At 42.4% G+C, this 27,950-nt stretch overlaps 1 long non-coding RNA gene across 1 annotated transcript in view; it reads left to right on the top strand.

Annotated features, from left to right (window-relative positions):
* The first annotated feature begins 11,518 nt into the window (after nt 1–11,518).
* The window catches only part of LOC311525642, a 60,880-nt gene continuing 44,448 nt past the window's right edge, over nt 11,519–27,950 (top strand). Inside the window, exons 1-2 of the long non-coding RNA XR_014712834.1 lie at nt 11,519–11,679; nt 11,844–11,895. This is a non-coding gene — a long non-coding RNA (uncharacterized lncRNA). The remainder of the gene's footprint in view (nt 11,680–11,843; nt 11,896–27,950) is intronic.

The following is a 27,950-nucleotide window of genomic DNA, read 5'->3' as shown; positions in this document are numbered from 1 at the left end:
GGAGATGTCAGGGACCAGAGCCAGACAACGGACTGGTCATTGAGGAACAATGATCTAGACTTTCTGCCTATCCTCTTCCAATCTCTCCAAATCCCTGAGCCTCCATGACACGTCTGAGACCCTCTGTCTCCCTCACCCCACTTTCTGACAGCAACTCTCTACTGAAGTGAAGACACTGGAGTCACTATGTAACCTTGGGAAAATCACTATTATATCTTTCTGTGTGAGGTGTAAAATCATTCCAGACTTCTCTGAAAGCTGGTCATTGTTTTCTAGGGGTAGTAAAAATAAATGAAAGGCTTTTCATACTACTAAGTAGCAGCCATAACCCTGAGAATACTTGCATCATTTCACACAACCTACAAGATTGTATTTAGATTTCCCGTGTTCCCCTAGGTTTACAGTAGAATACACTTGGTAAAATAGAAGTGTGTGTCCTACAAACCATATTCAAAAGTACCTTAGAGAGCAGAATAAAACAAGACAGAATATAAGTTAAAGGAAGCACTGAGGTAAACATGGTGCCCAGACATACAGGACTTGGCTGAAAAATTGTCTAAACTCGTCCCATTCCCTCTCATTCCCAGCAATTACACATTAACCATTTTTAATTCCTAGCAATAAATTCCAGCAGGTCACAGCCATACTAGACTGGGAAAATGAAGATCATTCTTACAATTTATTTGTACTGCAGTAGCATCTAGGAGCCCTTGTCATGAACTGGGACCCCATTATGCAGGTGTCTGTACAAACTGTGAGGGAACTGTGTGTTACCCCTATTAATGACAATGTGTGCACCTTTAGGAATGTTTAAAAACTTTAATACCTGGTGTTACAATGGTTAGCAGTTTCTTTCCCCTCATCTCTACCCTTTCCCAGCACTGACAGTTGACTCTGATGTAGTTAAACATGAAGAAGAAGGAATAAATACTTTTTTAAAGGATCACGTTCTCAGCTAGTGTAAATCAGTTGAGGTCAATGGAGCTACACTGATTCACATCAGCTGAGGATTTGGTCCCTATATTGTAATAGGCCCATATTTAACCTAATAGAAGAAAAAACTACAAAATGTGCCTCTAATAACCCTTGTTAAAAATTTTACATTAATCTCCAAATCCAGTTTCACAAATATTTTGAACCTCCACCCTAAAGAGCTTATTGAATTGTGTAAATTGTGCTGTTCTTTTGGTGTAATAACTTGAGAGCTCTTACTGAGTCAACTTTATAATGAATCCTTTCAAATCCTGATGAAAATGGTGCACTTACTAAGGAACTTCACTTGATTTTGAAATTAATGCGGTAATTTAAAACTACTTTGGTAAAAAAGGTTTAATGACAGCTGAATCCTCAGAGAGGACAAAATATGGAGGCTCTCTGAATAAAGAATTTGCTGCTTCTGCTCTTCAGGCTGAGCTGATGGGTAGCAGCTTCCAGGACTGCTATTTGCTGTCATGTAACAAGTGTTCCCGTGGAGCTCTTCATATGGTGACAAGATACTATACCAAACCTACTGACCAAGTGGTCAATGGCAAATCTCCCTTTGACTTCAATTGCACCAGAGTTTCATCCATTGTTGTCTGCTGTGGCCTTGGCTTACTTATAGCCTTCATTAACTTATTCATATTTTACTGACCGAGACTTAGTAACAGAAGTTAGGAACGACCAAGGCCCATAAATTCCTTTGCCCCCTACAATCACAGGAAATTGATCATCTGAGATATGTTTACCTACCCCCAAATGATGATCCTCCAGTGACAACAATTTCTTCTCAAGGTTCTTGACAATATGCTGGGGGTGAGGAATTCTTTCCAGAAACACTAATTTGGTGCTCAGCAAGAATGATCAAAATCCTATTTGCTAAAATCATTAGCACATGGTTCATTATCTAATCTTATTTAAACCATGGGCATCCAAGTAATTCTCTTACTGTTTTTAATCCTTAAATCCCAGTAAAGTGGATTAGGCCAGTATAATTTGGGTATGAACTTCCTACACCTCAGTTACCCTTTGGATACAAGCTAAAAACCACAACACATAGTTAATCTAAACTTTGGGACAAATTATCCTCTGGTGTAAAGCTGCACTCAGTCTCATTGAGCTATGCTGATTTTCTGATTTATGGCAGATGAGATACTGATCTTTTGTTTTTATAATTTTATAATTTTCAGGTGCCTGCAGTTTCTAAACTCTGGGGAAGGCTGACCAGTGCCTCTCATGAACTGCTACCATAACCGCTCCACCTAGGGCATTATATTCAGCTCTCATTAACACCCTTGTAATATTACGGGTTGCAGGGCTGTGACTGGGAGCAGACTGTGGACTATAGTTGTTTCTTGAATGGCATAAGGAAACAGAAGAGGGCCTTAGATGGTGCCAAACTTGACGTGTACTAGGACCTTTTCTCACACAGTTTCCCATCTCTCTCTAGAAATGGGACTTTTTGTATTTGTCCTTGCAGACTGGAAAATGTCCAAGGTGGAAGACTTATGTTCTGTGTCAATGTCCTATTTAGCAATCGTGCTGTCAAAGGGACTACTTGTTAAGGTCCTGGTTTAATCTGCTGCAATATGGCCCCTGTCTGAGAAGGTTAGGAATACTGGAGCAGATCTTTGGCCCTTCTCCAGCACCTTTGTAGCACTGTGGTGATGCTAAGGGTAGTAATTCTGATTTAATAGCCAGCTGAGGATGTACTGGTTTGGGGAATCCCTGTGTGGCATGTAGATGTGGCTGCCATCCTCCTTCACAACCGGCAGTGCTGGCTGTATGGCAAGGTTGCATGGCCTCGGCACCGCTTTGCTCTAATGACCCCGGGCTGCTCCAACAGTCACTTTTGTCCTCTCCGAAACATGGGAGCCAAGCACAACTCGGTTAGGCATAGTGACTGAATCTACAGACTCTTTATGGCTAGTTGCTTTGTAAAGACAAGCCATTGTCTTCACTTCCAATGGGGTGAGATTTTGATTGGCATCTACTTTGGGAAATTGGTCTATTTTGAGCATTTATACGGCCACCATGACCAGAGAAGCTGAGTACCTCGCAATATTTAATACCATCCCACCACCCACCGTGCACAGGATAGTGAAGCATGGAGGCACAGATCCTCAGGGATTTTGGCACTTAAGCTTAAGTGCCTAAATACTTTTGAGGATCTGGGCCAGAGAGACCTAGGGCAAGCCCACACAGGACATCTGTAGCACAGCAGGGAATTGAACCAAGTCTCTTACACCCCAGGGTGGTTCCCTAACTGGGTCATCCTTTCCAGGATGATAATGAAATCAGAAGAAAATCATCTGCAGTATCCATACCTCTGGACACAGCATTTGATTTTATAGTTTTGCAACTGTCCTCATTGTTGAAAGTGCACCAGTTTCTTTTCCAAGAGAGGATTGCTACTTATTTAGGTAAGTCTCATACTCTAAGACTTGTCTAAGTATTAGATTCCATGAATTCCTATGGAAGCTTAAATGACCAAATATTTGATTTTTAAAAAAGGATTTGCTTTCAGGTTAATCATAGATTGGTTTGTTAGGAATGGTGGAGATCATGTTTCTGAAAAAGTTTATGCAGCCAGTTGGTCTGAAATTTTAGCATCAGCTTTATTCTCAGACCATCCCTGTTTGGCCATATCTATGTGATTATTAAATAATGCAGATGATGCTAAAATAGTGGCGGTGGTTAAAACTCTGAAGGATGTTACTGTTTATAGAATTATATTGTTAGCTTAATTGGACAGGTTCAGAGGTGGAGCAGGAGGAAATTTAACATGTCTATATGCAATGAAAGATGAAAAAAAAAATCCCAACCAAAATTCTTGAATTTACAAGAGCAATTTTACTGGTTGGTGTCTGAACTGCAAATTCATCAGGACAGTGACCTTATCTTTATTCCAATCTGCAAAATATCTAGTACATTGCCACTATACCAATAATAAATAATGATGGTCATAATGAGGTGATGCACTGAGACAGAAATAATGCCAAAGCTAAATATAGATGAAATTGTGATGGATTTAGTTAATACGGGGAGGTAAAAAACCCCTGATGTAGGAACTGATCCAACACTTAAATTCTTAGTTCAGCATACAGCAACACTGAAGAAAATTAATAGGATGCTGGCATGCATTAAAAAGGAGGTATATATGTAACAAATCCAATACATTTCTGTTTTCACTTCAGAAGGCCCTGTGGTGGTTAGACCATACTTGAAGTATAGTGTCCAGTTTTGGTCACGAGAGTAGAAAACAGATAGAGTTAAACTAGATAGAGTATGGCAGAGGACAACCCAAACAGTTCATGGATTGGCGGGGGCTCATCACTAGTTGAGACAATGATGAAACGGAGATTATTTAGCTCCAAGGAAAAGTGATTAAGAGGTGAATGACTCAAACATTTTAAACCAGATAAGGGTTATTATATAATTAAACTTGGCGAGACTAGAACTAAGGGACACAGGATTAAATAGGCCATCCTCACAGAGTTTACAGTACACAGGTGGAAGTGGATGTGGTTGGAGTGCTGGCTGGAGTCATTGCACTCCACATATGGGATACATAGTTTTTGAAGGTCTTTTCCCTGGTAGGTGGTAGAAGCTAAATAAAGTGTTCTCCTCCTCTGCCACATCATCAACAAACCCCAGGTAGCAAAATTGTTCCAGGTAGGTAGACAGACTGGTGGATCCAGGCTGCCTCCATTTTGAAACAGAATTGACTATCTCTTGCTATGAGTAACTTAGTGTCTATATCATGGATAAAACTGATTGGATCCTATGTGGATCAACCAGCTTCATGATAGCAGAATTAGGTCATGACGAAAGAAATTCAGTGTCATCTATGGATGTCTAACTCACTATTTATCACCTTGGGTACTCCTGTGGCCCCCAAAACCATAGTCTCAGAACACCCCATAATGTTTAACATATTTGTTGTTGAGGTTCTAGAGACAGTGAGGGTAGGAATCAAACACTGACTACAGCAAAGAGGGGGCTGGTTTTCATCGTCCATGTGGGTAGGATGAATAATTAAATAAAAAAAATCAGGAGGTTCTGAAAGTTTAGGCATGCTGGGTAGAATTTTTTGATGAACAAATGACTCGATTTGCTACTGATGGATGGAAGATGTGGGATCTGCACTGAGATAGTGCCGATGTGGGAATTAAATAGCGCAGGGAGGAGAAATGAGCTATGCCTGACCAGAGAAGAAAAGAGGACACAGTGGCTATTAACAGTGAAATATTATGTTGGTTTTTCTAATTAGCAAATGCTAATTGTAGGAATGACTATACAGTACAACAGAAGAACCAAATCTCAAGTGGAAGTAGGTGATAGCAAAATATTATTAAGCCAAAAAGTATAATGAGGAAGATATAAAATGGAAAAGGTGATTGTTCCTTCAAGCAAGAAAATGTTATTACCAACAAACAAACAAATTTTCACTGTACTTATACAACACAAAATTGCTTGAACTATCTTTTGCATAAAAAGTCTAGAAAGGTGTATTACAATTTGGAAAAATCAGATTGGAGTAAATTGGGGAAACTCAGTGAAGTACAGAAATATCTAGAGAGAAAGGATACTCTAGAGCAAGAAAATAAGCAGTGTGTTATAACTATGTAAGATAAGGAAAAGAAGGAAAAAAGAAAGATGCATAGGATTAAATTTCCAGAATGGTTTAAGAAAATAGATTAGTAAATTCATATGCAGATAAAAGAGAATGTATCAGACAGAACAACCTTATACATTCTTTAAAGTAGGGATCACAATTACTTCAGCATTTGGTGGGTGGGGAGAAACGAATAGTGAAACGAAAAGGAGTACTTGTGGCACCTTAGAGACTAACAAATTTATTTGAGCATGAGCTTTCGTGAGCTACAGCAAACTGACACTTGCTCATGAAGCTACTCTCTTTCAGATGTTAGTGTCCTGATAGATTGTCTTTGTGATGGAACCCACAAGATCAGAATCTGCTCTGGCCTGTGTTTTAGAAAACACACCATGTCTGATTAATAAAACACAAGTTGCTGCACAAATAGGATTCAGTGATCATATCATTAGAGCTGAAATAGTTGTAAGAAAAACATAGTAGCACTAAGTATTGTTCTCTTTACAGTCAGACTTTTAGAGAATTCAGAATGAAGGAAACAAATGTGTCTAGAATACACTAGTTGACAGGAAACATATTCTGGTGCATTGGAAAATATTTTTAAAACAGATAAGGAGGATATAATCCAAATTAATTTCCACCAAAACCCACAGGATATCAATTAAAGACTTCCTAAAGTTAAACACAGTTTTTCCAGGATGTATAACCACAGACATTCTGATAAAATTGGCACAGCCAAAAAAACCAACCTACCTTCACTGGAAAAATATTAATATTTAATAATTAATATTGGGGGAAAACATACGTTAAATGTTATGAGAAGAGAAACTGAACAGATTGGGACTACTTACCTTAGAAAGGAGATGAATAAAAGAGGATATGATAAACTTATACAAAATAATAAATGGAACAGAGATGATCATCTTCTGTTCATCCATTCTCATAATACAAGTACAAGGGGATATTTAATAAAACTGAAAGGGGGCAAATTAAAAAGTGAGAAGGAAATGTATTATCTCACACACTTCACCTGCGGAACTCCTTATCACTGGATATCATCAAGGTCAAGAGTTTACCAGGATTTCAAAAAGGATTAGTCATTCTTAAGGATAACAAGATCATCCAGAGTTATAACACATATTAAAAAATAAACAACATTTTGAAAGGGCTATAAACCTTCATGCTGTATGAGCCAGCCTATAAATATTGGGGGTTAGGAGGAAACTTTCCCTGGGAGCAGGTTATCCCATAACTGAAGCATTGCTGTCACCTGTCTCTGGTGCTGGCGGATCTCAGAGACAGGATACCAAACAAAGTGGACCTCTGTTCTTATCCAGTCTGGCAATTCCTATTTTCCGGGTGGGGATGCAGTGCCTAGATACCACAGTAATGGAAACCAAATAAATGATTGCAATAATCATAAATAGAGTATTCAGAATATTTTCTGCAGCTTTCTAGTATATGGAACATCAGAGCATGGTTTCATGATCACTATTCCAAATACTGTTGGAATAGATGCAGCCTCTCTTCTTTTCCTATTCATATTCACATCAGTGTCACATTATACACTTTCTTGTACGTAGGCAGGATTGGGCATGTGCAGGAACCTCACTCTTCTTATAACATTGCATATCTTGGCCCTCATCCTGCAATCAGACCTTTAGGACCACAGGGAGCCCTTTTGACTCTAATGGGAATCTCCTCCGATGGCTCTGATTATGGGATTACGGCTATACCTTGTTCACAAGAAAGGATTAGGGAGCAAGGGAAGGCAAGATGGACATAAATGCACAAACCTGCAAACATGAGCCAATGCAGCATCCTGGATGTGTTGGTGGTGGGTCACTCTACTGAGGTGGTGGGATTTGAACAACTTTGTACTTCTTGTTTGAAGAATAGATAGGGTTTTGTAAAATTTCAGCATAGGCAGGCATTTTTCAAAGTTACTACTAGTGCAATTTTAATGAAGTTGGGGTGTGTATTGCTTTTTGTTATCTGTTGGAGATGGAAGTAAAGCTTTATGATGTGTTGGGATGCATTTTCCATGGTGGGGTAAGGAATATCAAAGTGGCAAGGAACGAAGGAGACTTTTCCCTTACCTTCTGCTGTCTATGCTTCTCGGTTATGGGATGTGCCTTGGTACAACCTTAACTATCCCTAAACAAAGTCTTTGTTTGAGTTAATCATTTTAAGGTTGAAAGTCATCCACAAGAACCTCTGGGTTACCTGAAGGAGGGAAAGTGGATTTATTTTACTTTGCAGATCCAGGAAAATGGAAGTACCTTGTTGCTTAGCAATGAGTCCTTCAGGGCCCCGATCCTGCACTGAGAACTGTGTGCACACCGATGTACAGCCCCACTGAAGGTGATGGGAGTCTAAAAGTGTAGCTGCCAGCACAGGGGCACAGCTCAGATGAGCAAGGAACAGCGTTGATAGGACTTACAAGGAATCCCACCTATTCCTCGTCAGTGGAAAGGATGCTGGTTACAACAAATGCATTGAGAACAGTGGTGATTTAATAATACTTTTCTATTTCCCATCTTAATGTCACTCTCTCCGTTTTGCAGGGCAGAGGGATGAGGCTTGGGCCAAGATCTGATTTCACCATTGTGAAATGCTCCTATCCCCAAGAAGGTTCTATGAACTCATGCACAGAAAGCTGCATCCATTCCAATCTGAAGTCTGGCTAAATAAACTTTGTTGCCTGTGTGTGAGCTCCAAACCACAAGAAAGCTTAACAGCCATACAGCTCCTAAGTGCATGAGTAAGTTATCACATCTGGGAGATTTCAGAGTAACAGCCATGTTAGTCTGTATTTGCAAAAAGAAAAGGAGTACTTGTGGCACCTTAGAGACTAACCAATTTATTTGAGCATAAGCTTTCATGAGCTACAGCTCACTTCATCAGATGCATACTGTGGAAAGTACAGAAGATGTTTTTATACACACAAACCATGAAAAAATGGGTGATTATCACTACAAAAGGTTTTCTCTCCCCCCACCCCACTCTCCTGCTGGTAATAGCTTATGTAAAGTGATCACTCTCCTTACATCTGGGAGAGTAGAGTTTTTATTCAAGTGGCATATACAGGGCCATTTGGTATAGGAGCTAAGATTCCTATAGGGACCCCCTTACGGGCATAATACACCACTTTTGCCCAAACCTCACCCCCTATTAAAGGAGTTTTGCCTGTATTAGAAAATGAATTTAATTTAAACCTCATGTTTAACAAATTCATCCTGGCTCTTTTCTCATGATCCAGGGGAACATGGTGTGGTGTGGTTACAGCACAGCCTGGGAGTTGGGAAATTGGGGTTCCATTCCCACCTGTGCCACTAACTTGCTGTGTGACTTGGACCACACCCCCTAAACGCTCTGTGCCTCAGTTTCCCCATTGGGGAAATGGAACTAACACTTTCTACCTTTATGGAGGAGGAGGAGGATGGCATTCATTATTAGAATTGTAATCTGCTTTGAGATCTGCAGATGAAAAGCCCAGTTGAAGTGCAAGGCGTTATCCTCTCTCATGGCAGGGGAGAATTTTTGTTTTTGCAACATCTGTGATTACCCCCTGAAAAATTATTCCCTTGCCCCCCTCCACAACAATATACGCCAAACAACCCCAGAGGAAGTAACATTGTGACTGGCTGGAGGAGAGTCAATGGACATCGAAGTGTGGCTTTATCACTTTAATAAACTGCTCCTCTAACAGAAATGGCTCCAGTCTTCAAATTTAACCCCTGAGAACTACAATTATTTTATCTACCAATCTTTAGGATTACTGACACCCTCAAAGGGAAAAGCTGTTGCCTTAGATTAGCCAGAGCAACTACCGTTCTGTCCTCCTTAGAGACAGAGGATAGCTGTTTTATCCCTGGGAAATCTATATAATCCAAAAATTAATCTGGAAGACCTGAGCTCTTTGCCGCAAAAGGCCATTCCTAACAAACTGCTTTCTCCACAGTAGAGCCACATTTTCACGTTCTCTCTCTGTCACACACACATGAGTAAAAAGAGTCATAATTGTCCTAATAAAAGTGCTTTAGCATCAAAGACAGCAACAATCACAATATAATTTCTTACCCAGAAACAGTTTATCCAGGGACAGAAATGGTTCCTAGATTCCTAACTCTGAGAAGGGAGTTAATTATCGCTAGTTAAATGAAAGCACTGAGGAGACTGGATGAACAGCTTTTTCTTAGATTTCCTGCAAATATCTCTTAGCCTTCAAAATAGTTGGTACCATCTGTGACTTGGCTTTAAAATCATTGTGGGATGGAAGTAACTCAAGATGCAACACCTGAGCTGCTTCATTAGCCTGATTTACCACCCTGGTTCTCATTTTCAGCAATCTGCTAGTTTTGCATGCAGGAGGAACAGCCACCACTCCTTGCTGCATTATCTGAGTCTTTTGTCCTCCCAATCAGAGTGAAAGGCATGCTTTTTGCAAGAACACAAAAGCATTTTTTAAGAATTCCCGTAAAAATCGCACTGCAATTTAGAAACAGAGGGAAAAAAAGAAATCCCTTTTGGGAACAAAAGCCATTCCCTGATTTTTTTTTTTTTCACTGAAGGACTGGACTAGGACTCAGGAGACCTGGGTTGTATTCGCAGCTTGGTCAGTAGTCTGCTAGCTGACCTTGGACAAGACATGTCACTTCCCCATGCCTCAGTTTCCCCATCTATAGAATAGAGTTATGATGCCTACCTCCTTTGTAAAGCACTTTGAGATCTTCTGATGTACAGTGCTATATAAGTGTTAGATATTATATATATTATTTAAATAGCATATCTATCTATCTGTCCTTTAAGATTGTATGTAGTTTGGAAATTACTTTCCGAGAAACCCTGATTGTGGGACAAGACTGATCTGAGATCTATAGCAAACACTACAAGCTGGTAATGTCACCGCTTCTCTGAGCAAGGTGGTAAGGGGAGAGGGAGTTTACAGTAAAAGCAGAGATTGTGGTGTGTGTAAACTTTCTAACTTCTTTTATAACTGATGTCGTCTGAGTTATCCCACCCACTCTTGCTAGTGATGGAAAATTTTTGAGTGCAACCTATTGAAAATGAGCATAAAATACTGTAGATTCTCTCTTCTCCTAAGGACGTTTATAGCATGTGGCAAGTAAAGAAGGCCTTGCAGTCAGCAGGAAACCTGTGGGGCTTTTTGTTTACCTTTATTTCTGTTTATTTATTTATTGCTGAGGATTTTTTCCTCAAAATTAGTGCTCTCTAAATTCTCTGAGCACGGGAGTTAAACTACTTTTTCTGATAAACCTGGAAACTTGATGACTTGAAAAAATCCTTCCATGTCAATTCTGCAGTTCATATTCCTGCTGAGATTGTATCTAATTTTGAAAATCTTCACACTTGTGCCCTGCCATCATGTGTAATCTTTTATGCATGGCTACCTCCACTGCTGCTGAAGCAGTTGCTATGCGACAGATGAACCTGCTCCGTGGGGCCCTGACATTAGTAAAAGCAAATTGACCACAGGAGCACTAATCTAGCATGAAAAGCAGTTGGTGCCATGCATTTCCCTGAGAAGGATTACCTAATCAACAAGCAAAATCTCCTTTCAAACGTGAGCTGAATTACCTGGGCCTGGATTTCCCCTGTTTCACACCTTTTGGCTATATTGAATCATCCTACAGGGTAAAGTCTACAAAGGTGCAATTCTCAAGAGGAGCAGAGACTTGCCCCATTTTGGATTCTGCCGCCCTCGCTGTAGCATGTTTGCAAATTTGTCATCTGGGCCGATACTCACGTAATTTGTTTTGTGGTGGGTTTTTTTCCCAAGGTTACTAAAACTGGGAATGAAGACGAAAGCTAGCCAGACAAAAGGGGCCTGTCGCTTTCTTATCACACCTCTGATAGCACCTATGAATGTTTAGTGTGAATAAAGAGTTGGTTACAACAAAGATGGCCCAGCACCTGTCGTTGGAAACCAAGGTCCAGTTCATAACGGAAAGTATCGTAGCTCGCTGTTGCTTTCATGCTAAAAGTCATCTAAGGGGAACTGTACTTTACCAGATGGAGCTGTGCTAATACTATTCATGATTTAACTCTTCAAGTACTAGGTAATTTTCTTTGGATCAATTGCCAACCCTAAGATTACAGCCATTGGAAAAAATGTGCCATAGCGGCCTTGAAGTCTTGACCCACAGTTTGGATGCTCTGGCTGATAATTTACTGTACTTCTTTGGGGGCAGAAAGGATTTTTAACCCTTATCTTTTGTTACAGGTGGACGGACGTGCTGGAGAAAGAGAGGGCAGCACTTTGAAAGTGTGACAAGGTAGAGAAGTTTGGCTTTTATGATGTGAAGCTAACAGCTGTATGTATTTCTTGAGTTACTTCGTTATGAACACTGGGGGCTGGCATTTTCAAGGTGTTCTGAAACCAGGGGCCCAAATTTGCTTGACTGAGGGCCTGGGAGGTGTCATTAATTTGCATAAAAAAGAAGTAGATTGCTGCCACCCTCCAGGTTCTTGTAGGGGTGCAGTGCATGGAGAAAAGAGGTTCCAGCAGGGAATTCCCCTCAGATCCAGGTGGTGTGTCGCAGGCTGGAACAGTTAGTCTCCACGAGCTGCATTTCACTGTCACAAGGGAGTATTCCAGCACTCGGTGCACAACGTCTGTGTCTGAGGCCATCCCTTTACTCAGGCCCCGCTCCTGCAACGTGCTCAGCAACACTCCCTCCCGTTGTGGTGGAATTTGCTTGGTGTCTTTCAGGAGCCGCTTGGCACTTCATAGGATCAGACCCTGAGTGACATCTTACGGCCAGTCTGCTGGTCTTCAAGGCTTATAAAGGATCTCAGCAAAATAAATAGAAGCATTTCCCTTTCTATGAAATCTTAATCTTCTCTTTCCTTAACGCTCAATATATCTAAGCTTCCAAACAAAATCGCAGTTACAATGGGACTCGCTCTCATCCAAAATAGTCATTTCATTTAACTCATCAAATGAGTTTTTTCTCTAGTGTGGCTTCTGTTTACTGCTTAAGCTCTTGCCAAGGCAGTCAGTGCAGGGGTGACTGACTATTCAGTGTGCCACACATAGGGACTTAGCAATGTGACTCCCATTAACCTGAATGGGACTCATGCAGCTAAATCCCCACCCTGAATATTTAACCTCCCTGTCTCTGTCTATTCCAGTCTGTATAAATTGCCTTGATGAGGGAAATAAATAGAAACAAATACACTCTGACTCTAACGTAATGTTTAAACATATGCAGGTTCAATATTCGCTCAAGCTGGATGCAGAGGGATCTTACATTAGTCCACTTGTGACCCACCATTATGCACTGTACATCGCCACAACAGTGATTTGTTTTACAAACTGACAGGTTTCAGAGTAACAGCCGTGTTAGTCTGTATTCACAAAAAGAAAAGGAGGACTTGTGGCACCTTAGAGACTAACCAATTTATTAGAGCATAAGCTTTCGTGAGCTACAGCTCACTTCCTCAGATGCATATCGTGGAAACTGCAGCAGGCTTTATATATACACAGAGAATATGAAACAATACCTACTCCCACCCCACTGTCCTGCTGGTAATAGCTTATCTAAAGTGATCATCAGGTGGGCCATTTCCAGCACAAATCCAGGTTTTCTCACCCTCCACCCCCCCCCACAAGTCTCTAAGGTGCCACAAGTCCTCCTTTTCTTTTTGTTTTACAAACGTTACCCTGCTTATATGGAGGCCTTGGTATCGGAGAGCTTTTGGTCGTTTAAATTTTGCATTAATGGCTTTTTGTGCAAGATTATCCACTGCCAAGTGTGAGGAGTTACAAGACTGTTTGGGCCCAGAATGCAGTATTCATACTTTGTACAGAACGTCATACGTGGCCTTCACTCACACCGTCTTGGTTGTTTATGTCATCAGCTCTCACAACCTAATCAAGGTCAGGCCTGGTCAGTACTCAGATGGGAAAATAAATGCTTCATGACCACCACTATGTTGGTACTGAACTAGCATAGCATGAGGTGGGGATGAACTGCTGGAGGGCCCCCTTTCATATGTCCGATTAAGCCAGGCACTTGTTGCTAAAGTTCCCACACCAGCATTTTTTTGCAAGAGTAGGAGTGTATCAACCCTGGTGTCTTGGCCAAATTGCCATTTGGATATCTATTTATTTATTTTGAATGATCACCACATCCTTTATCTATAGATAAAACTCATCTCAAGTCCTGGCTGGGTTTGCAAGACAAAATCATTAAAACCGAACTTACATTGAGGATCATGCAGTATTAGAATAATAACAAGGGGCCAAATGCACTTTCAACACAGCTCCTAGGGCACTGAATTAAGTGGGGCAGGATCAGGCACCTAGACTCAGATCCTCATAGGTATCTAGGTGCTTAACTCCCATTGAAATCATCCCATTGAAATTGAAACCTTTGAGGATCTGGGTCCTTGAGAAGTAGATGGGAGTTGCATGTATCTATCTGAGGGCAGATCTCTCCCCAGGACACTGTCTGAAAATAGTAACTCTCCCCTATTCTAAAGATTATCATCATTGTACGTTATTTACCCACAATCCTAATTGTTGGGTAAGTTAAATAGTTTCTGCTCTGATCCCACTGTGAAATATGAATCAAAAGCTTCAGATTCCAGCCAAAGCTGGTGCTATTTTATTTTTTTGACACAAAGGGAAGAATGACTAGAAATGCCATGTTTATTTTGACAATAATATATTTGCCTTTTCAGTACTTGTGACCTTCTTTCGTGCATTTCATTGAATCTGAAAGATAAGTCACTATCCCTTAGCCCAGGGCACGTCAGGAATCGGAGAGAAGGATGGGAGTGGAAAGGCACAAACACTTTGAAATCAGAGTAGGGGTGGGGAGGGGGCGGTAAAAAATTGAAACTGCAATCCTGTACGTTTCATGTGATGAAAACTAATTATAAAATCAGAATGTATTACCATAATTGTTTATATCTATGTTTTAAGGAATTTGCTGTCTTCTGAATCTAATAAACGAAGGAACTGGAGCTTGACTGCTACAACAGTTTTTAATCTGTTTGGAAATGACTCCAAACAATGAAGAAATGCTTTCCAATATTACATGAAAATGATACAGTAAGGAAAGAAAATGGAAGGGAAAGGGAAGCCTTTTTAAAAAACCCTTAATTTTTAATATTGAATCATTAAGAGCAAGATTGTGCCTGGTTGATTTGGGGTACATGGTGGGAGATGAGGGCATAAAAAGACATCCCCATGCTTATGTGACCTACCAAAGTACCAGGCAGAAATCCAAGTGTTGCTCTGCAAAGGCGCCGTAAATCCAGTGACCCCTCTGCATCAGGTGGGTGACCACAGCAAGTTACCAACTGCTTCCCATGAAAGGGATGTGGCATCTGCGTACCTGGGAGCTCCAGGAAGTGTTCTGCCCTCCTGAGGTGGAACGATACCACTCCACCCCTTACTACTGACTGTGCCTAATGACACAGTCTGGCTCTAAATGAGTCCCACTGAATATGAAATATATTGTGAACATCTCACTCTCTGTGTGTTTATGGTATGATGTGGCATCTGAGCATGTGACTGTACCGCTCAGCTGAGACAGGAGAATAGAATAGAAAGAGCAGAAATGTGTATATACGCTATAGTTTCAGAGCAGGCCAGGTGGACAGGGGCTTAGTGTAGTTGTTTAATGTCAACCTGGGTTCTTAATCCCACTTCAGGTCACAAAAGGAAAATGAATTTGTTTGTCTCTTCACTTGATCCTCACTTGTCCCCATCATGAAACTGTCCTATTGTGCAACACAGTTGTCAGAGTCTGCTCAACAGATGCCTGCGACTGAAAAAGTCGGGGTGGTCTGAGAAGTAGCTGGATTGGAGAATAAATGTACTCTGCAAGACAGTGGAGCACTCATTGCCTAGGAGGTGAATTTAGTAGCCAATCCAGTTTAAAAATAATAAAGGGAGCTGGATGATTCAGGGAGATGGCAAAGGGCTAGGGAGCCTTTGACCTCTAGGTTACTGCTTTGTATCTAGTTCAGGTCAGTAATAACTTAAAGATCTTGGATGAGATTTTTAAAAGGCACAAAGTTCAGTTAAGCCTCTTACTCCCATTTATGTCTTTGAAAATCTCCTCCACCATCCTCTGACGGTTGTCGGGTGCCCTATGTGACATGACACAGGGGTCTGCATTTGCTTCCTAATGACTAGGGCTCTGTATCATACAAACCTGAACCACAACTCTTGCTCAGCCTCAGCAAAGAGGCCAAGATCTGAATGGGCAGGAAGTGTGAATTGCCCTTGCATCCCATAGGTGCTTTTTCTGGATTGGGATATTTCGATGTGGAGGTGTGCACCAGCTTCCACAGCTGGTGCCTGTGCTATACTTGTTCTGCAGATAAAAAGAGGATGTGGGTCTCAATCCCACAAAGCACTTCAACACATAAATAGTCCCACTAACTCAAAGGGTTTACTCACATCCTTAAAGCTAAGTGTGTACTTGAGTGCGTTTTGGGTTCAGGGCCTAAGGTCCCATGGCTTTCAGTCTGGCACCTTTCACCAGCACTCACATTACGCAAATCTTTTTTTACAATAGAAGAGCCAGTAATGTTTTGTTTGAATATTGTCAAGTTCCAAGGATGGTAGTCGAACAGGAGCCGTATCTCTGATTCCAACAGAAACAAAAAGCATTTCACATTTGTTCAGTTGAAGCCAGTGAAATTGTCCCTTTTCAATCAAGTTTTGGCCAATATAAATGTTCTGCAAGGCTGAAATGGTGTGTTCCCAAATCTTGCTACAGAATGAATATCCAAAACAATACAGTTTCCACGATATGCATCTGAGGAAGTGAGCTGTAGCTCACGAAAGCTTATGCTCTAATAAATTGGTTAGTCTCTAAGGTGCCACAAGTACTCCTTTTCTTTTTGCGAATACAGACTAACACGGCTGTCACTCCAAAACAATACAGTCATTTTGAACAGCTAAGAGAGTAGAGAGTGCTCTCTACTCTGTGTGGGCCCCTTACTGAATGAGGGAGGCAACCTAGTGACAGAGGATGTGGAAAAAGCTAATGTACTCAATGCTTTTTTTGCCTCTGTTTTCACTAACAAGGTCAGCTCCCAGACTGCTGCGCTGGGCATCACAAAATGGGGAAGAGATGGCCAGCCCTCTGTGGAGATAGAGGTGGTTAGGGACTATTTAGAAAAGCTGGACGTGCACAAGTCCATGGGGCCGGACGAGTTGCATCCGAGAGTGCTGAAGGAATTGGCGGCTGTGATTGCAGAGCCATTGGCCATTATCTTTGAAAACTCGTGGCGAACCGGGGAAGTCCCGGATGACTGGAAAAAGGCTAATGTAGTGCCAATCTTTAAAAAAGGGAAGAAGGAGGATCCTGGGAACTACAGGCCAGTCAGCCTCACCTCAGTCCCTGGAAAAATCATGGAGCAGGTCCTCAAAGAATCAATCCTGAAGCACTTGCATGAGAGGAAAGTGATCAGGAACAGCCAGCATGGATTCACCAAGGGAAGGTCATGCCTGACTAATCTAATCGCCTTTTATGATGAGATTACTGGTTCTGTGGATGAAGGGAAAGCAGTGGATGTATTGTTTCTTGACTTTAGCAAAGCTTTTGACACGGTCTCCCACAGTATTCTTGTCAGCAAGTTAAGGAAGTATGGGCTGGATGAATGCACTATAAGGTGGGTAGAAAGCTGGCTAGATTGTCGGGCTCAACGGGTAGTGATCAATGGCTCCATGTCTAGTTGGCAGCCGGTATCAAGTGGAGTACCCCCAGGGTCGGTCCTGGGGCCGGTTTTGTTCAATATCTTCATAAATGATCTGGAGGATGGTGTGGATTGCACTCTCAGCAAATTTGCGGATGATACTAAACTGGGAGGAGTGGTAGATACGCTGGAGGGGAGGGATAGGATACAGAAGGACCTAGACAAATTGGAGGATTGGGCCAAAAGAAATCTGATGAGGTTCAATAAAGATAAGTGCAGGGTCCTGCACTTAGGACGGAAGAACCCAATGCACAGCTACAGACTAGGGACCGAATGGCTAGGCAGCAGTTCTACGGAAAAGGACCTAGGGGTGACAGTGGACGAGAAGCTGGATATGAGTCAGCAGTGTGCCCTTGTTGCCAAGAAGGCCAATGGCATTTTGGGATGTATAAGTAGGGGCATAGCCAGCAGATCGAGGGACGTGATCGTTCCCCTCTATTCGACATTGGTGAGGCCTCATCTGGAGTACTGTGTCCAGTTTTGGGCCCCACACTTCAAGAAGGATGTGGATAAATTGGAGAGAGTCCAGCGAAGGGCAACAAAAATGATTAGGGGACTGGAACACATGACTTATGAGGAGAGGCTGAGGGAGCTGGGATTGTTTAGCCTGCAGAAGAGAAGAATGAGGGGGCATTTGATAGCTGCTTTCAACTACCTGAAAGGGGGTTCCAAAGAGGATGGCTCTAGACTGTTCTCAATGGTAGCAGATGACAGAACGAGGAGTAATGGTCTTAAGTTGCAGTGGGGGAGGTTTAGATTGGATATTAGGAAAAACTTTTTCACTAAGAGGGTGGTGAAACACTGGAATGCGTTACCTAGGGAGGTGGTAGAATCTCCTTCCTTAGAGGTTTTTAAGGTCAGGCTTGACAAAGCCCTGGCTGGGATGATTTAACTGGGAATTGGTCCTGCTTCGAGCAGGGGGTTGGACTAGATGACCTTCTGGGGTCCCTTCCAACCCTGATATTCTATGCTGAAAGCACAGGTCAGCTATTTATCCATAAGGCAAGGTAGAGGCAAGTGAATTTCTCACACTCCTCAGGCAATGTAAAGTGTTCACTCTCTCTCTCTTTCTGAAGACGAAAGCAACATTTGTAGCTTGCTGTAAGAAATTAAGTTTGCTAGAGGACATTCTGCTTCTGGTCCAGCTTGTGTATATCTCCCATGTGCCTCTGAAATTTTCTGCTGCAATAGGTATTGTTCCGTGGGATCTCTGATGTGTTTATAACTGTGTCTCTTTTGCTGTCTTGTTAATTTTGAAAATAAAGTTGTATTAGAGCGTTTTTTGAAAAAACCTTACTCCACAACCATACACCATCAAGTGTCTATCGGGCAGATCAGACTTGAGCAGTGTGTTCAGCTGGGATGCTTTCCTCGGGAGAATTTCACAGCTGGGATATGACCAGCTTCTAGCCTCAGATTTCATTTCTGATAGTGAGAAGTCCATCTCAGATTGTGTAAGCCCCTCCAGGCAGGAATTGTGTCTCATTGCTTATGTATTGTACAGTGCCAAGCGCACTGTCAGCACTCAATAATAATAAATCTCAAAAGGATTTTATAATTGAGCATGAGAGGTGGGGAAGGAAATAGCTTGAATTCTGTTAATTCTGTTAAAGGGCTAAATTCTGTTCTCAGTCAGTATTATTCAACAAACTTACTCAGGTGTATCTGAGAGAAGACTTTGTCCTCTTGCATTGATATTCCAGTTTTTCTTCCTGCCACCCTTTCCTTTATTTTCCATACAGTTGTACAAACAAGCATTTCTACTCCAAGCCCTTTTCCTTTGGGATCATGGATCGTCCCAACCCTGAATTATGTGTTTTCAAAAACACAAACTCATCAAATGGGTTTAGAAATTTTAAAAAATGGCACAAAGCTAACAGTGTCAACTAGTTTGATTCAAAACATGAGCAAATGCAATTTAATGAAACACTCCTTGTATTTTACAAAAAAAAAAGATGATTGTGGGTGATTTATTGTATTTATTTTTTTATGCAATTATTTTTTTTTTAAAAAAGAAACATTAAGCATTTTTACTACATTCTTACTGACCATGCTCAGAACATGCTACAGAACTGAGCGTGCCCTAAGCTACAATCTATGGCAGCTTGGCACAGTGGGGCAAGTTTAGGGACATGGTATTTGCTCGCAGTCATTGGAGGTATTGGCTCCAGCTAGCTCAGATCATGACGTGGTAAACGCTTAAATCATGATGGGAAAGGTTTCACTCATCTATTTCCCAGTTTTTCTAGGCTTCACCCAGATCCTTCATGTGATTTTAACATATCTGCCTTTGTTTTCTGTATACTAACATTGTCAGTGTAACTGCAGCAAGCTCTTGTGTGCATATAGGCACATACACAAAGATATATACGTATATTTGGTGGGGGAGGGGCTCTTGACTTGTTCTTCAATCAATAATTTTCATGTATGCAGCTTCTTATCAAAGGGAATAGTATATATAAATCACCATGCCACGTGCTACAATTTTTTACATTTCAATCATATTTATATGTTGGCTTTTTTCCCCCTATTTTCTTTTATACATCTTCCTATGCCTGCAAATGCCCAGCAAAAGCTGCGGTGTATATCCTTCTGGGTCCCAATTAAGATTCTGAACTGCTGTTCTCTGTATGATAACAACCTGAAGTGCTGACAACACGCTACCTGTCAACAGGCAAATGAAGGCCAACCATCTGTTCTACTATAAATTGTCTCCATTACGCTCAACTTGAAAATCCGCTTTTAAAGACTCCCTAATTATCTAGTAACCTGAGCCAAATGATGCAATGTTATTTTAACTAGAATCGTCGTTGGGTACAGGAAAAATAAACACAAAAAGCTTTGAACAAAGAGAGGTTTTTGAAAATCTGTTTTAGATTTGATTTCTCTGTGTACGGCTCAGATGTGCATACTGAAACAGCTTAGAATCACAGGGGCAAAGAGCAGCAGATCACTGCTGGTTGAAACCCTGAAATTCAGTTGGTAGAGAGGGACAGCTAAATATTCCCACTCAGGAATCCTTTGTCTCAAACCACTGTAATTACCGAGTTCCTGGAAATAAACTACAGCAGCACAAAATTCGTGAAGCCCAATGTGCCCAAAGCACTTGAGGAGGGGCCCTAAATACATAAGTTGCCCATAACGACCGTGGAGTGTGTGTGTGTGGCGGGGGGGCAGTCATCATTTTCTGCAGTGTAATTCCAGACAGTAACACCCCCAAATGTTGTATTCTTGGGACTGAGACAATCAGCATGTCTGCCTCATTCTGGGATGAGATGTCAAAGGAAATGGACTTGGACCACTCTTTGGAAGTACAGTTACCACCTGTCCAGATTTTCCCAGGATCAGCTCTTTTTTGAGTTAGCTGTTGCAGGCAATCTGTAGGGCTGCACACTGCAAGCTGTCCAGTTTTATGGGATAAGATGAGCCTGGCTAGCCTGGGTTTTGTGTTCAGAAGAAGGCTCTCAGACCTCTAACACTTTGAATTCCAGAGGACCCGCCACACAGGGGACGACTATAATCAGGGACTGAAGTGGGGACCCCAAGAGCTGAAAGCACCAGCTTTAGCTAAAGAGGCAGGCTCTCCAGCTGAGAGTCGTAACAGGCCTATATCCTCTGAGGATGTGGGCAGAGTGGGATACTAAGTAAATAATGAGTCATGCAAAGAGAGGGAGAAACAATCTCTGCCCCACAGAGTGTGCAGCCTGTAAGCAACATCGTCAGTCTTTCCAAAATCTCTTTCCCCACCCCCTTATCATTAATAATGACAGTAGTGGAAAGAAGATTATTTCACTTACCTGTCCAAAAAAACCTTAACCTCATCCTGGACAAGTAGGAATTTGCAAGGCTGAGTTGCATTATTTTCTATTGATTAAATAGGTGCCAACACACTTTAGAGTGCTGTGTCAGGCTCCAGATCTAGGTATATATTAATAGAAATAGCATACTGTGTAGCAATGCAGCACTATGAAACTTAAAGGTCATCATCCCCTCCTCTCGTAAAACCTGTAGGAGGGGGACAAAATATCCCAGACACAACCAAGGGTCACCTCACAGAGTCTCCAACAAATGCGCCCTTGGTTTGGGGGACAGTGGAGGAGGCAGATGATGTGGTCTCTGGACCTGAGACCTGTCACAGGGTGGTTGGACCCTGTAAATGAAGCAAGTCCAGCTTCCTTGTGCCAGAACAAGTTCTCCGAGTCTGGCCAATGAAGGGCGTTGACAGGTGTAACACCAACAGACCCTGGTTGTCGGTGGGCGGGATCAAACCTGGGACCTCTGGAGCTAAATGCATAAGCCTCTAATGCGTAAGCTAAAAGCCACACTTTAGCTAAGGCTGTAGCAGACTCATTAATCTCTCTCTAAGTGGTCTTGGTGCCACTAGATGGGACAGACCACCCCACCCAGGAGGTCTGTGGGTTACACTGGCACCTGGGGGCTATAAAAGGTCAGGGAGAGACCCCCAGTGAAAGGAAAGTCAGGAGATTGGACTGGTCTCTGGGGAAAGCCACAAAGAGTAATAAACTCTCTGCAGCCCCTCCCTGTAAAGAAGGAAGGATTCTCAGGAACCCACCGAAGGGCAAGCCTGCTGACATTCAAAAGCCAAGCCAGGGCTGAGAGACCAAGAGCTAGGAGCCAGTGGAAGGGGCTAGCTTGTTGACTGTCTTGAGCCAGCGAGCCAGTGCTAGGAGGCCAGCGAGGGCTGAGAGCTAGGTAGCCAGTGGAGGGGCTAGCCAGCTGCCCTTCCTGAGCCAGAGAGCAATGGCCAGAGAAGGCTAAAGGCTGAGAGCAGCTGAGGGAAATATCTGTTGGCTCTTGGAGCCAAAGAGCTGAAGCCAGATGCCCAGAGAGGACTGGGCTGGAGCGCTGGGGCGGGTCACAATGAGGGATGGTGGGGCTGCTCGGGAGAGCCGGGGGGCGTGGTGAGGTGGCAGCAAAAGGTGACTGACAGTTGGCTGGCGAACAAATGGCTGGAGAGGCACAGCAAGTGGCCAGCAGGGCGGCTAGTGGAGAGGCACAGCGAGTGGCCAGCAGGGCGGCTAGCGGAGAGGGTGGCGGGCGAGTGCCCGAGTGCCTCCTTACTTGGTGAGAGGTGAACTCTGCAAATGCACCTCTGAGCTCTGGCTTGGCACTGATCAAGGACAGCAACTGTGAGTGGGGTGCAGAGAAGGGTTGGGCATGTGAAAGTGACTTTTGGTTTGCTGGACTTAAGAACCTGAGGGGGAAAGGACTCTGCCCAACTTACTTGGGGGTGGGTCTTTTGCTCATGGTTTATGTTTATGAACCCTGTTTGCAGTGTTTTCCCAAATTAACGCTGAGTGACTAACCTCCTTTTATTAAAAATTTCTTTTCTACACTCAGACTCTGTGCTCGCGGGTGGGAAAGTATTGCCTCTCAGAGGCACTCAGGGATAGTGTGTAATTTTCCCAGGTTACTGGGTGGGGGCTCGAGCTGGTTCTGTGTTGGATCGATGGAAACGAACCCCTAGATATTGAACCCAGCCTTGGTTGCTGCTGGCTCCGCCTGGCAGAAGGGTTACACTAACACTATGGTTTAATCAACTCACTGAATTGGTTTACAGTAAAAGGAAAACAAGGTTGTTAAACAAAAAATTGTAGCTTTTAGTGATACCAAGTACAAGGTATAAAGTTAGAAAGGGCTACAAGCAAACAAAAGTAAAAAGATGCTTCTAGATTCAAACCTGATTTAACAAACTAAAATCTCTTGTTCAAGATGTGTTTCTCACCAACTCTCTCTTTCAGCATGGCTGATCAGACTCTCTGGCCACTACCCTTCACAGAGCTCAAAGTGCTCAGTTCCTTTGTCTCCGCTGGTAAAAGAAAAGTCTTCTTTTGGTGTCCCTCTCCTTATAGCTTCCCGAAGTTCAATGACCTTGCTTCAGGATGCAGGAAGGCTTTCTGCAGCGGCAGTCTCCATCCCCCGTTGAGATTATTAAGTAGTCCTTTTCCCACTTGCTCTCCTGATGGCTTTGTTTACCTTGCATGTAAATGTACTTTTATCTTACTTTGGTCACACCTTGCTTATCTTACCCTGGAGACACATTCAAGGTGGAACCTCATTCCTTTGTCTGGAACGGGCATGGCTTAGGCACTGCTTGCCAAATATATTCTTAAGGAACATATTTCCAGCACATATCAGTAAAGTCCTTTGTGGGGCTACTGTACAAACATCATGCAAGAATATTAATGATTAGTGAGTTATTAGTTTTCCAGTGATATATTACTTGTCACCTTTTGGGTACATATCATGACAACAGCGTGCCAACTGTCATGGGGGTTCTTGTAGGGTGAGAGGGTTGCAGAAGGATGACAGAAGAAAGCCAGTAGATAACCTAGAGTTAGACAATAGGAAGATAAGGTTTCAGAGTAAGATGTGGGGTTTTAATAGTGTTAATCCCATGAAAGTCATTCGGCATCACATGTTTCAAGTCCTCTGAAAGATTAGGTAAGTCTAATCACTTACTGGTAGACATCAAGTTGTGACTATATTTCTTTGATGGTTTTGCTGAACCTACCAGCAGCTGTTCAAACAATGTTTGCATACTGAGCCTGGAATTTCTGTTTACAAATTTGTTTACCGTGTACAGTATAAATCCCAGAGGAGGATATGGTCCCCGTCCCAAGGGGCTTACAATCTATTCAGACAGACAGATACCAAATGTCTAGAATAGTCCATAGGATATTTATAGCAGAGTGAGATTTTCTTTGCCTTTTGAGAGAGTGGATGACAGCGTTACCTTGGTGGGCTTCACAGAAGACATCAGGTGTTTTTTTTAAAGGATGTGAAGAAAGAATAGGTGGCTGCTTTACACACGAATGCCCAAATTCAGGCACAGACAAATACTGCCATGAGAAGTGCATGAATGATTTGGGGAGCCTGGGAGTAAGCAGACACAACTCTCACTGAAGTCCAGGAGACAGGAGAGAGCCATTCGGAGGCAGGAGAGAGCTCTGGGCAGAAGGGGTGACAGCCCACAGTGAAGGCTTGAGAAGGTTGGGAGAAGGTTAAAGAGAACAGTGAGACAGGAAGTGAGTCAGCAACAGGAAGTGTGGAACAGTGAAGGGAGATCAGCTTTTAGCCTGCACCCTTGACAGAGCCCCTTTCAGTCTGAAATGTGATCTGGATTTGTCAAGTACCTGACAGTATATCAGTATCCAACAGATATGTCTCCTGGATACCAGTAGAAATGAAGGAAGGAGCGAGGCTGCAGAAGTGGGTGAGTCTGTAATCTTGGGGTCAGGAAGGCTTAGAGAGTGGGAGGGAGTTTATGGCTGTTGCTGAGAAATGAGCGGTGAGCAGGAAGCTTGTGTGGGAAGGTGTGTATTTGTGGGGAGAAGGGAAGGATGGAGACCAGGAATGGGGGTGGGGGCAGACAGTGGGAGGGGAGGTTTATGCCATTGTGAATATCTGATACCCAAACTGACTTTAAGGAGCAGCATCAACTTGACATTTCTGTAGTGCTTTCCACCCAAGATCTTCGAACACACCGCAGACATGAACTGGGGCTCACAACTGCACAGGGACGGACCACAAGATTATTATTACTCCAATTTTACACATAGGGAAACTAAGGCATGGAGAAAGTTGAGTAACACTCCCAGGTTCTCCCAGTAAATCTATGGCAGAATTAGGTATAGAACCTAGGTTTTCTGACTCCCAGTTTGCCTTTAATGCAAGACCATACTTCTTAGTCTTTTGATTTATGTGCATGCAAATCCAGTTAAATGGGTATATTTGTGTGCAAATGTGAAATTTAGGCCCCATTGAAGTCAACGGCAAAACTCACACTCACTTCAATGGAGCCAGAATTTCACCCAAAGTCTTTGACTGAAGGACTAATCATATTCATACTTTACTCCTGGGGGCCAGATTGGCAGCAGGTGTAAATAAATCATTGTAGCTCTGTTCAAGTTAATGGAGCTCTACAATTTATGTTAGCTGAGGATCTGACCCAGGGGAATTTGACTAAAAAATGCTATGACCTGTTTTTGACGTTCCCATCTATATTGAAAATATATTACAAAGTTACAAATACATTTTAATAAATAAGATGACAGATGGCATGGTTATCATTAAATGAAGTGAAAGAAGCAAGAGGAATGCATGTAGATTGCTCTTTAAGAATGAGGGCTCAGGACCTGGGATCAGAACAGAAAACCTACAGACATTTTCATAGCCAGCAGCAGAAGCAACTAGTGAATGGCAACTACAAAGGTCACAAAGAACAAAAATAAACAATGGGAAATATGGAGATACTGCCATGCAAATACTGTTATAATTACACCTATGGAAAAAGAAAAGGAGTACTTGTGGCACCTTAGAGACTAACCAATTTATTTGAGCATAAGCTTTCGTGAGCTACAGCTCACTTCATCGGATGCATACCGTGGAAACTGCAGCAGACTTTATATATACACAGAGAATATGAAACAATACCTCCTCCCACCCCACTGTCCTGCTGGTAATAGCTTATCTAAAGTGATCATCAGGTGGGCCATTTCCAGCACAAATCCAGGTTTTCTCACCCTCCACCCCCCCACACAAATTCACTCTCCTGGTTGTGATAGCCCATCCAAAGTGACAACTCTTTACACAATGTACATGACAACCAAGTTGGGCTATTTCCTGCACAAATCCAGGTTTTCTCACATCCCCCCCACCCCCATACACACACAAACTCACTCTCCTGCTGGTAATAGCTCATCCAAACTGACCACTCTCCAAGTTTAAATCCAAGTTAAACCAGAACATCTGGGGGGGGGGGGTAGGAAAAAACAAGAGGACACAGGCTACCTTGCATAATGACTTAGCCACTCCCAGTCTCTATTTAAGCCTAAATTAATAGTATCCAATTTGCAAATGAATTCCAATTCAGCAGTTTCTCGCTGGAGTCTGGATTTGAAGTTTTTTTGTTTTAAGATAGCAACCTTCATGTCTGTGATTGCGTGACCAGAGAGATTGAAGTGTTCTCCGACTGGTTTATGAATGTTATAATTCTTGACATCTGATTTGTGTCCATTTATTCTTTTACGTAGAGACTGTCCAGTTTGACCAATGTACATGGCAGAGGGGCATTGCTGGCACATGAAGGCATATATCACATTGGTGGATGTGCAGGTGAACGAGCCTCTGATAGTGTGGCTGATGTTATGAGGCCCTGTGATGGTGTCCCCTGAATAGATATGTGGACACAGTTGGCAACGGGTTTTGTTGCAAGGATAAGTTCCTGGGTTAGTGGTTCTGTTGTGTGGTATGTGGTTGTTGGTGAGTATTTGCTTCAGGTTGCGGGGCTGTCTGTAGGCAAGGACTGGCCTGTCTCCCAAGATTTGTGAGAGTGCTGGGTCATCCTTTAGGATAGGTTGTAGATCCTTAATAATGCGTTGGAGGGGTTTTAGTTGGGGGCTGAAGGTGACGGCTAGTGGCGTTCTGTTATTTTCTTTGTTAGGCCTGTCCTGTAGTAGGTAACTTCTGGGAACTCTTCTGGCTCTATCAATCTGTTTCTTTACTTCTGCAGGTGGGTATTGTAGTTGTAAGAAAGCTTGACAGAGATCTTGTAGGTGTTTGTCTCTGTCTGAGGGGTTGGAGCAAATGCGGTTGTATCGCAGAGCTTGGCTGTAGACGATGGATCGTGTGGTGTGGTCAGGGTGAAAGCTGGAGGCATGCAGGTAGGAATAGCGGCATTCATACGCATGGTGCTTTACGTATAAGAAAAAAACAATGAATGGGGTTTTCAAAAGCATCTAAGGAGTATATTGGATGGGATTGTCAATGTACTTACTGTAAAACACTTACTAGTTGAGGGCCCAGTGCTTACTCCTAGGCTTTAGCCCTACTGAAGTTAACAGAACTACTCTCTGTAGTCAGCACTGCACCCACTAGTAAGTGTTCATAGATCTGGGCCACAAGCTAAGCTATAACAAGGGAAGTTAAACAGTGGGGAGTTAGGGAGGAGGGAGACCAGGTTACAATAAGAAGGCCATGTGGTTATTTTAGCTATTAATGCTAGTTTGTGGAGGGTTATATTTAGGTTTCTTTGTTGGTTTGAAAGAGGAAGACTAGGGTTTATGGGCTCTACAGAATGTAGACTTGAGAGGGTGAAGGCTTGGTGTAATGGATCAGAAATATATTAATAAAAAAATGTAATATTTGTAGGTTTTGATCACACTGTTTTTTATTTTGCAATAGCAGCATCATATAATTGCCTCCATGCCTGCAAAATGATATTTGTATTAACATGCTCCCTACCATTCTAAATCCCCATGGAAGTTGTCCTCCTATGGGAAATTCTTTTAAAATGATAAACAATGGTGTTGTTGTGTCTATAACTATGGAAACTCATCATAGTGAAGTCTGAAGCCATGCAAGTCTTGTTACAGGTTTCATTAATAATGTGAAACAAAACTCAGATGGCTCAAACTTTTTGATCAATCCAAGCCTAGTTCCGACTGAACTGAAGCTGAGTATGGAAAGAACTTGGGTCTAGTTTTGAGACAGACTTGGCTGAGTTTTGATTAAAAGTTGAGCTGAGTGCTATGAGACCAATGGTCATTTTATGACTTCTAGCAGAAACCATGTGAACATTGTC

Source organism: Lepidochelys olivacea, assembly GCF_965140295.1.
Source record: "Lepidochelys olivacea isolate rLepOli2 genome assembly, chromosome: 8".
NCBI classification, from domain to species: Eukaryota; Metazoa; Chordata; order Testudines; family Cheloniidae; genus Lepidochelys; species Lepidochelys olivacea.
The sequence above is the reverse complement of the archived record's forward strand: the minus strand, read 5'-3'. Positions and strand labels throughout refer to the sequence as shown.